At 41.2% G+C, this 11,579-nt stretch overlaps 1 non-coding gene across 1 annotated transcript; it reads right to left on the bottom strand.

Annotated features, from left to right (window-relative positions):
• Positions 1-866: 866 nt before the first annotated feature.
• LOC141637093 (small nucleolar RNA R71) lies at positions 867-973 on the bottom strand. The gene has a single exon (XR_012541655.1). It is a non-coding gene; the product is annotated as a small nucleolar RNA R71 (small nucleolar RNA).
• Between the last annotated feature and the right edge of the window lie 10,606 nt (positions 974-11,579).

Raw genomic sequence — 11,579 nt, 5'->3', positions numbered from 1 at the left:
CAATAGAAATCTCATCTCAATTCCCGTCCCTTGGGATCCGACCTTTACTTGCCTCTTTACTAATTGTAGAGTTGTTTGTGAATCTATAAATTGTGTTTTGGTCTAGGTGCTCCTAACGACAAGTTACCGAAAAGATTTAGTCTGGCCAAAAATGGCGCCGTTGCCGGGGACGGTGTTATCTTGATTTAGATTTTCTTATATTGTTATTAGTTGTGTCTTTCTTTGCCTTGAGGAAGTAAAACTCCTCAAGGTTTGTTCTAATTGTTTTCAAGTTGCTTGATATTTTGCATGTATAGAAGGTCACAAGGTGATTTGTTACCTTTTGATCGTGAAATTGAAAGAACTTTGACAACCAATAGAAGACTTGCTAGGTGAAATTTGAGAGGTATTAGTGAGGTTGTAGATATTCAACCAACTATTGAGTTCATCAACCATTTTGCAAGAGAAGGTGAGGAGAACCCAACACAAAAATACAACACAAAATCAACCCACAATGCCTAAGTTTTCCTCACATTCCGTACCCACCGAGGAGAACCTACCCAATGGTACTCCCATACCACAACATTTAACCGGAAATTTCATTGCTAAATCCGCATTTATCCAATTAGTCGAAAGGAGCCAATTTGGGGGGGATGCCTAGTGAAGACCCTCACTCTCATATGGAGACCTTTTGTGACTATTGTGATGCGATTTCTCAAACCGGTGTAACTCAAGACCAAATTCGATGGGTCTTATTTCCTTTTTCTCTAATTGGCACCGTGAAACAATGGTTGAAGGGCCTTGATAAGGCCACTCTCAGAATTGATTATTGGAAGAAGTTGGCTCTAGTTTTCTACAAAAAGTTCTATCCACCGGAAAAGACAAACATGCTAAGAGCTCAAATTACGGGTTTTAAGCAAAGGGATGAAGAATCTTTGTATGAAGCTTGGGAGCGGTTCAAAGGAATTTGTCGCTCATGTCCTCACCATGGACTTAGCGAGTGGTTCTTGGTACAACAATTTTGGAACGGTCTATATGAAGATTCAAGGAACATTCTCAACATGGGATCAAATGGAATGTTCACCGAAGTTGATGACAATCAAACTTGGAACAAAATTGAGGAAATGGCGGTCCATAACTCACAATATAGTAGACCTCGCAAGGCTACTAGAGGAGGAAAGCATGAAGTGGACTCCGTTAATTGGGTGCTCAACTTAGTGCTCACATTGATACAATCAACTTGAAGTTTGAAAAAGCTATGGCTAGACTTGAAGAAGCCTCAAAATCACCAAAGCATCATGTTAATGCCATGACGACATCTTCATCAATCCCAAGTGGGATATGTGAGAATTGTGGAACTTTGGGACATGACTCAAGTGAATGTAGGGGAATAAATGAACAAGTAAATGCTTTCCAAGCATACAAGAGTGGTACCCCTTATTCCAACTATTACAATGAAAACACCAAATTCCATCCAAATCTCTCATACAAAAGCCAAAATGTTCAAAACCCTCAAACAAAATACACCCCACCTCCCATGAGAAACCAAAATCAAAGACCCTTTTACAACCAAAACCAAGGTTACCAAAATCAAAATCCATACAATCAACAAAATGACCAAGGTTTTGATGTTCAAAAAGCGGTCCTTCAAATGCAAAAGAATCAACAAGAATTTTTCACTCAAATGCAAAAAGATAGTCAAGCAAAGGAAACCACCATCAACAACATCCTAGCTCACACCAAAATGTTGGAAACCCAATTGACTCAACTAGCATCTTCAAGCTCACAAAGACAAAAGGGGCAATTACCACCTCAATGTAATCCCCCAAGACATGAAATGGTTAGTGCCATTCACTTGAGAAGTGGTACAAGGTATGAAGCGCCGAAGAAGCAAGTTGAGGATGAAGTTGTGGAAGCTAGTGATAAGGAAGAAATTGTGCAAAACTCCAAAGATGGAGAATCATCAAAAGGAGAAATTTCAAAGAAAAATGAAGACAAGGTCAAGGAGAAGGAGCCCATTGTTATTACACTTCCTTTTCCAAGTCGTCAAGCCAAGCCCAAATTTGATGACCAACTTGGAAAATTTATGGAAATTGTGAAGAATTTGGAAGTCTCAATTCCTTTCACGGAATTAATCAATCACGTGCCGGCCTATGCGAAATACATGAAAGACATCCTCACAAAGAAGAACAGGATCCGGAAGCTTGAGACTATCGCCTTCACTAAAGTGATTAGTGCAATACTTCAAGGGAGTTCACCTCCAAAACTCAAGGATCCGGGAAGCTTCTCAATACCGTGTACCATTTGCGACACCACGATCAACAAATCCTTATGTGATCTAGGGGCTAGTGTGAGTGTTATGCCGTACTCGGTGAGTAAAAGGTTGAGGATGGGAGAGCTTAAATGCACCAATATCACACTCCAAATGGCCGATAGATCGACGAAGACACCATTAGGGATATGGGAAGATGTTCCGTTTAATTGGGAAATTTTTCATCCCGGTGGACTTTGTCATTGTTGATATGGAAGAAGATTCCAACATTCCAATCATTCTAGGAAGACCTTTATTACACACCGCGGGTTCGGTGATTTATGTAAAACATGGAGAGCTTACTCTAGAAGTGGGGGAGATGAGAGTATAACTTTCAATCTTGACAAGACTATGGGAGCTCCCCGTTTACATGAACCATGTTTTATGATTGATCATTATAGCCGGAAGGATGATAGGAAGAAGTCGAAACTCCAATTGAAGAAGAAAATTGAAGATGCTCCATTCAAAGAGCAAGTGAATTGTAAGAAAGAGAGCTTGCAAAGCTCACCAAAGTCAAGCAATGAACAAGATGGCCTCATTGGCCAAAACAAGATAATGAGAGAATTGTCTCTATCAACTCAAGAGATCTTTAGTGATCAAGTAGATGAAGTTTGTGGTCTTTGGGACGATGAGTTTGAAGGGATTTTCAATCCCTACATTGGTAATGCTATCGATCAAGACCGACAACAAGGGCAAAGATCTATTGAAGAACTTTATCACGACAATGAACAAGCTTTCGATTACTTTTTCAAGGTGTTGAGCAACATCAATAACACCTTGGACATGCCCCCTTGCCATCTCATCAAGAATGAGAGTTTGGTGGAGTCCTCCCTAAACCATCATTTGTAAATATTTCTAACTCCCTAACTCGCATTTTAATTCTTAATTTGCATTTTTGTCATTTTTGAATTTTTATGCCTTGATCAAGATAATTATCATGTTTGAGAGAAGTGAGGGAGGGACTAATGATTTTAATTGATGTGTAGTGCTTTAGCTTAGTGTGGGGATAGCAATTGCCAAGGCTATTCATGCCTTAGTAGTCACCCCACAATGAATAACATGAGATTTTGAAGAATGAAAAATGACAAGGGATATGCAAGGTACACAGATGGAACTGAATCCGGGTAAAAGGGGTAGAATCCGAGCGGTTTCAAGAGAATCCGCCCGTCTTCAGGCAATCCGGGCATATTGGGCAGAAGACGTGAAACAAATCAAACCGAGAAAGGCCACATTTCACCCGGTTTTGGACCTTGCACAAGATTGAGGTCTAACATGAATTCCGTCTAAGAAGTCGTGCCTTTTTCCCGCATGGGATTAATCTTTGGTGAGTTTGGGACGTTTTTGTGTAGGAACTTGTATCCCAAAGCCGTTCCTATCATAGAGTTTGCCAAGCTTTAAAAACCGTGCGCAATCAGGACCATGGCTGGAGCATGCTTAGTTTTTTGTGCATTATGTCGCTATCAACATTCCTCTTTTGTTCCAACAAAGCTCAAGGGACTTTTTGGCTGCAGCAAGGACTCTTACACGGTTTCCTCAAGCCCCATTTCAGTCCATATAATCATAAATAAGAAGTTGAGCTACAAACAAGGAAGATTGGACTATTAGTTTACTTTCTTTGCTTTATGTCCTTTTCATTTCAGCTTTGTCATAGCCTTGGCTGCCGTTTTTCTTGGTTGTTAGCTGCTATTTTTGTGACCTTTAAATGTACTTAGTAATCAAGGGTCAAGATTGTAAGCCTTGGTCTATATAAACCAAGCTAAGCACTTGAGAACTTCAGATTTGAATGAACATTAATACAAGTGAAAACCTAGTTTTTCCTCTTAAATTCTTTGCTTTGTGCTAGAAGACCCTCCTATGCTTAGTGCTAGGGGTTGAGTGAGTTCTTTGCTAGGTGCTTGAACAAGCTCTTAGTCTTAAACCTTGGCTTTGTGCTTGGTTTATTTCATATCCAATTCACTCGATCCTTAGCATTTGAGTCACGGTTTTAAGCTTGTTTTTCTGTCTATTTTCGTGTCCTTAGAGTTTTATTCCAAATTGGTATCAGAACCAGGTTAACAACAAAAATCCTTTCCTTGTGAGTTCATTATACCCTAACCACATTAAAAACACAAAAAACAACCATGAGTGAAGAAAGGATTGCTGGAATTGAAACACAAGTTACTCAACTTTCTGAAAAATGTGATTTGTTGCTAGAATCTCTCAATGTTATCATGGCTAATATTCCAACACCACCACCAAGAGGAGGACAACCACCTAGAGGCAGGGGTAGAGGCCGTGGCTTCATGGGTAGAGGACGAGCTCATGGTGGCCGTGAAGAAGAGGAGCTTTCTGATTCGGAGGAATCCATGGCCGAGGCCTTTCATGGAGAGCCCAACAAAGACTTAAAGGTAGAGATTCCTGATTTTCATGGTAGTTTAAACCCCGAGGATTTGTTAGATTGGTTTAGGACCATTGAAAGAGTCTTTGAGTTTAAAGGTTATTCCGATGGCAAAGCTTTTAAAGTTGCAATCTTGAAACTCAAAGGCTATGCCTCCCTTTGGTATGAGAACTTAAAAAATCAGAGAAGAAGGGATGGTAAGGAACCTATTAAGTCTTGGTTAAAACTGAAAAAGAAGCTTAATGAGAAGTTTATACCTAAAGAGTACACTCAAGGCATTTTCATTAAGCTCACACAACTTAAACAAGACCAACAACCACTTGAGTCATATCTTAGAGACTTTGAACAACTTACTTTGCAATGTGAACTCAATGAGAAGCCCGAACAGAAAATTGCTAGATTTGTTGAAGGGTTAGATACTAAGATTGCTCATAGGGTTAGAATGCAACAAGTATGGTCCTTTGATGAAGCCGTTAATTTGGCTTTAAGGGTTGAGAAAATGGGTAAGGGGAAGGCTACAACCACCAAACCAACCACCAAAACAGCCACCTTTAGACCCCCAACCAGTTTCAAAATTAATGAACCACCCTCTCAAAACAAAACCACCATACTTGACAAGGAAAAGCAGCAAACCTCACAAAAAAAGACCATGCCTCTCAAAAAATGTTACCAATGCCAAGGTTATGGTCACTTTGCCAAAGAATGCCCAACCAAGAGAGCCCTTAGTAGCTTTGAAGTGGTTCATTGGGGAGATGATGAGATTCTTGTGTGTGATGAGGAAATGGAGGGAACGGACCATGAAGAGGATGATGTGGTTATGCCGGATGCGGGCCTTAGCTTGGTTACTTGGAGAGTGATGCATACCCAACCCCAACCCTTGGAAATGGACCAAAGACAACAAATCTTTAGGTCTAGGTGCACCATTAAGGGAAGAGTTTGCAATCTTATCATTGATGGAGGGAGTTGTACCAATGTAGCCTCTAGTACTCTCATTGAAAAGCTATCTTTACCCACACAAGACCATCCTAGTCCTTATAAATTAAGGTGGCTTAACAAAGGGGCAGAAGTTAGAGTGGATAAGCAATGCCTTGTAACCTTCTCCATTGGCAAGAACTATTCGGATGAGGCCCTTTGTGATGTTCTACCTATGGATGCTTGTCATCTTCTTCTTGGGAGACCTTGGGAGTTTGATAGGGATTCGGTACACCATGGGAGAGACAACACTTACACCTTCAAGTTTGGCTCAAGAAAGGTCATTCTAACACCACTTCCGCCCGTCCTTAAGCATACTACACCACCATCCATGCTTGAGCCTTCAAAAGAGGTATTATTGATCAATGAGGCCGAGATGCTCCAAGAGTTAAAGGGTGATGAAGATGTCTATGCTCTTATTGCAAAAGATGTGGTTTTTGGGCAGAATGTTTCACTTCCTAAGGAGGTCCAATAGCTCCTCCAATCCTATGAAGATGTGTTCCCAAATGAGCTCCCAAGTGGCTTGCCTCCTCTTAGGGGCATTGAGCATCAAATTGATTTCATTCCGGGAGCTACATTACCAAACAAGGCTGCCTATAGAAGTGATCCTAAAGCTACTCAAGAATTACAACACCAAATTGGAGAACTTGTGAGCAAAGGCTTTGTGAGAGAGTCCCTTAGTCCGTGTCTTTGTCCCGGCCCTCTTAGTGCCAAAGAAAGATGGGTCTTGGAGGATGTGTACGGATAGTAGAGCTATCAACAACATTACCATCAAGTATAGGTTTCCCATACCTAGGCTTGATGACATCTTGGATGAGCTTAGTGGAGCTCAATTGTTTTCAAAGATTGATTTAAGGCAAGGCTATCACCAAGTAAGAATCAAAGAAGGAGATGAGTGGAAAACCGCATTCAAAACAAAGCATGGGTTGTATGAATGGCTTGTCATGCCATTTGGTCTTTCTAATGCACCAAGTACCTTCATGAGGCTCATGACCGAGGTACTTAGAACTTATTTGGGCAGATTTGTGGTTGTTTACTTTGATGATATCTTGGTTTATAGTCCTTCCAAGGAAGAGCACCTCAAGCATTTGCAAGTGTTGTTTGAAACTCTTAGGGAACACAAGTTGTATGGCAAGCTAGAGAAGTGTTCTTTTATGCAAAATGAAGTCCAATTCTTGGGCTTTATCATTTCTGACCGTGGCATATTGGTTGATCAAGAGAAGGTTAAGGCAATCAAATCATGGCCTGTACCTAAGAATATCACGGATGTAAGGAGTTTCCATGGGTTGGCATCATTCTATAGGAGGTTCATCAAAGATTTTAGCACACTTATGGCTCCTATAACCGAATGTATGAAGAAAGGGGAGTTCAAATGGGGAGACAAGGCTGAATCATCCTTCAATATCATCAAAGAGAAGCTTTGTGAGTCTCCTATTCTTACTTTGCCAAATTTCAATAAGTTGTTTGAAGTTGAGTGTGATGCTAGTGGCATTGGCATTGGGGCTGTCCTTGTTCAAGAGCACAAGCCAATTGCTTACTTTAGTGAGAAATTGAGTGGTGCCAAACTCAATTACTCAACTTATGATAAGGAGTTCTATGCTATTGTTCGAGCCTTAACCCATTGGAGTCACTACTTGAAACCACGACCATTCGTCCTACATTCTGATCATGAGGCTCTCAAATACATTAATGGTCAACACAAGCTCAATCATAGGCATGCTAAATGGGTGGAGTTCTTACAATCCTTCAACTTCTCAAGCAAGTACATAGAGGGGAAAGATAACATAGTGGCTGATGCATTGTCAAGGAGGTTCATTATGTTGAGTTTCATGGAGCAAAGGGTCCTTGGGTTTGAGTACATGAAAGAATTATATGTGGAAGATCCGGATTTTAAAGGAGAATGGGAGCTCCTTCAATCTGGCCAAATCAAGCTCAAGAGCAAATACTTGGTTCAAAATGGGTTCTTATTCTTTGGGAACAAGTTGTGTGTGCCTAGGGGACCTTATAGAAACTTGTTGATAAGGGAAGTTCACTCCAATGGTCTTGCCGGGCACTTTGGCATTCAAAAGACCTATGACATACTCCAAGAGCAATTCTATTGGCCTAAGATGCTTGGGGATGTCCAAGATGTGATCAAGAGGTGTGCTCCTTGTCAACAATCAAAATCCTATTTCCAAACAGGCCCCTACACTCCTTTGCCGGTTCCAAATCAGCCATGGGAAGACATAAGCATGGATTTCATTGTTGCTTTACCAAGAACTCAAAGAGGGAAGGATTCAATCATGGTGGCTGTGGATAGATTTAGCAAAATGGCTCATTTTATTGCTTGCAAGAAAACCGAAGATGCAACTAGTGTGGCCGAGCTCTATTTCAAAGAAGTGGTCAAGCTACATGGTATTCCTAAGTCCATTGTCTCGGATAGGGATTCCAAGTTCATGAGTCATTTTTGGAGAACCTTATGGAAGCTACTCAAAACAAGGCTCTTGTTTAGCACCTCCCATCACCCTCAAACTGATGGGCAAACGGAAGTTACCAACAAGACCTTGGGGAGGATCCTTAGGTGCACGGTTGCAAGATCATTGAAAGATTGGGACCTCAAACTAGCTCAAGCCGAGTTTGCCTTCAACCGAGCCCCTTCCACAACCACGGGCAAGTCTCCATTTGAGGTGGTATATGGCGTGAATCCTATGATGCCTACTGATTTGGCACCCATCAAAAGAAATACCATTGATTATGATGCTAAGAAAAGGGTTGAACAAATGCTCCATGTCCATGAACAAGTCAAGAAGCAAATTGAGAAGGCTAATGAGGCTCACAAGGCCAAATCCAAAGGTGTTAAGGGAACCAAAAGCTTTGAACCCGGAGATCTTGTTTGGATACACTTGAGGAAAGAAAGATTTCCAGAAAAAAGGAAGAATAAGCTCATGCCTAGAGCTGATGGTCCATTCGAAGTACTTGAGAAGTTCGGGTCCAATGCATACAAGATAAACCTTCCCGGAGAATATGGAGTCCATGGAACTTTCAATGTTGGGGATTTAAGTCCTTATTATGAAGAGATTGAGGAGGATAAGCTCGAGGATTTGAGGGCAAATCCTTTTCAAGAAGGGGAGATTGAAACAAATCAAACCGAGAAAGGCCACATTTCACCCGGTTTTGGACCTTGCACAAGATTGAGGTCTAACATGAATTCCGTCTAAGAAGTCGTGCCTTTTTCCAGCATGGGATTAATCTTTGGTGAGTTTGGGACGTTTTTGTGCAGGAACTTGTATCCCAAAGCCGTTCCTATCATAGAGTTTGCCAAGCTTTAAAAACCGTGCGCAATCAGGACCATGGCTGGAGCATGCTTAGTTTTTTGTGCATTATGTCGCTATCAACATTCCTCTTTTGTTCCAACAAAGCTCAAGGGACTTTTTGGCTGCAGCAAGGACTCTTACACGGTTTCCTCAAGCCCCATTTCAGTCCATATAATCATAAATAAGAAGTTGAGCTACAAACAAGGAAGATTGGACTATTAGTTTACTTTCTTTGCTTTATGTCCTTTTCATTTCAGCTTTGTCATAGCCTTGGCTGCCGTTTTTCTTGGTTGTTAGCTGCTATTTTTGTGACCTTTAGATGTACTTAGTAATCAAGGGTCAAGATTGTAAGCCTTGGTCTATATAAACCAAGCTAAGCACTTGAGAACTTCAGATTTGAATGAACATTAATACAAGTGAAAACCTAGTTTTTCCTCTTAAATTCTTTGCTTTGTGCTAGAAGACCCTCCTATGCTTAGTGCTAGGGGTTGAGTGAGTTCTTTGCTAGGTGCTTGAACAAGCTCTTAGTCTTAAACCTTGGCTTTGTGCTTGGTTTATTTCATATCCAATTCACTCGATCCTTAGCATTTGAGTCACGGTTTTAAGCTTGTTTTTCTGTCTATTTTCGTGTCCTTAGAGTTTTATTCCAAGACGCCCGTCCTTCTGAGCTGAATTTTTGAAATTTTGTGACTGTTAACGAATCCGGGAGTCCTGCACTAGAATCCGCCCGTCTTCGGAAAGACGCCCATCCTGCAAGAGAAGACGCCCGTCTTTTGGCTAAGAGAAAACAAGAAAAATCCCTGGAAAGGAATCCGCCCGTCTTCTCAGAAAGACGCCCGTCCCGCATTTTCAAATCCGTCCGTCTTTGCTGCAATCCGCCCATCTTTAGGCGAGAATTCTTGAAGCCCATCCAGACAGAATCCGGGCGTCCCGAAGGAAAGCCGCCCGTCTTCCCCCTGCATTTCAAATTTTTTGGGTTTATTATAAACCCCATCCCACATTCATTTCCTCATTCCTTCATTCAAAACACTACCCATAAACCCCATAACTCCAAAACCCTCATCCTCTCCATCACAAAAACAAGATTCCTCAACAACATTCACCAAAATCAAATCAAAACATCCTTTTAAAAACAAATTAATCACTCCTCTTTCAACAAAAATCAAAACCAAGCACAAAATCTTCAACCTTTGAGTCGATTTTTGAATTCATAAAGGCAAAGCCTTTCATCTTTAAATCGATTTGGGTACACTAAAAATTTAAGATTTTCACTCTTTTCTTGGTTTGTTCATCAATGGCAAAGACAAAGGGAGCAACAAAAGCAACAAAGGCAAAGGCACCAAAGGCAAAGGCACTCTCATCAAGACAAAAGAGTCTTCAAGCAAAGAAAGCATTGGCTATGGTGGTAGCTAGCCCAAACTTGGAAGTGCAACAACAACAACCTCCCATGGAAGCAACAACATCTACTACTCCGGAAATCGCTCAACTTTTAAATTATCCGGAGGTAATTTTCATTTCCAAATCCCATAGGGACACTTTTGCAAAGTTTGCTAGAAAATCATTTCTATCCACCAAGTTTATTTGTGAAGATGCCTTAGATAAGTTGGGTGTCCTTGAGCAAATTAGAGCCTTCTTTAAAGCCATGGGGTTGGAGAAATTGTTTACAACAAAAGAATTGACATACCCCTCCCTTTCCTTAGAATTTTTGAGTTCTTTGAAAGTTAACAAGGTTGAGACTATGGAAACCATCGAGTTTCGCCTAGCTAATGTTAGTAGGCGCATCTCTTTTGAAGATTGGGTAAAGCTTTGGGTCTTAGTGATTCACCGAGTTATTTCAAGAATGTTGGCAAATATGACCCCGACCCTCTTTGGGAGGCGATTTCCGGAAAGAAATTTGAGAACTTTCATGCAAGCCGCGCTCTATTAGTCCACCATCCGGGCATTAGAGTGTGGCACAAGGTTGTAGGAAACACCATCATTGCAAGAAAAGACACCAACCATTTCACCAAACTCGATTTTGTTCTTCTTGAGTCGGCCTTGAACATTGGAAGGGAATTCACCAAGCCTTTCAACTCTCTAAGGCTTTTGGTGGATAGATGGCTAAATGTTGATTGTGGGAAGCAAGGCACTACCGTTATTGTGAATGGAGGTCTAGTCACTCTTTTGGCTAAATACTTTGATCCGAACTTCAACAAGGATACAAGTATGTGGCGAAAAAGGGTGGTCATCTCATTGATATTGAAACTATGATAAACAAGTACAAGTGGGTCTCTCATAACCCTCTTGACACCAAGTATGGGTGGCTCACAAGTGAGGCTAGATCTTTTACTTTGCCTTCGAAGATTTGTCGTTTAAGTGTCCACCGGACCAACTATCTCCTTCCCCTTTCAAAAGAGGCCAAATACATTATCCGACAACAAAAGGGTGAAATTGAAATGCCCTCCTCTTCCATTGTCACACCACCCTATCCTTTCAAGTACCACGAGTTCAAACCCGAAGGTGTTGAAGCAAGCAAAGATTATATGACTCTTCTTATTCAAGAGATGCACACGCAAGCTTTCAAGGATCGGGAAGATGCTTACTTAGCCCAATATCCACCCCTCCTTCACTTAGCTAGGCAAGGACTACTTGACCCTTCATGTCCTTT

This window comes from Silene latifolia, chromosome Y (genome assembly GCF_048544455.1).
Source record: "Silene latifolia isolate original U9 population chromosome Y, ASM4854445v1, whole genome shotgun sequence".
NCBI lineage: Eukaryota > Viridiplantae > Streptophyta > Magnoliopsida > Caryophyllales > Caryophyllaceae > Silene > Silene latifolia.
Note: the sequence above shows the minus strand (reverse complement) of the source record. Positions and strands in the feature narration are given on the sequence as shown.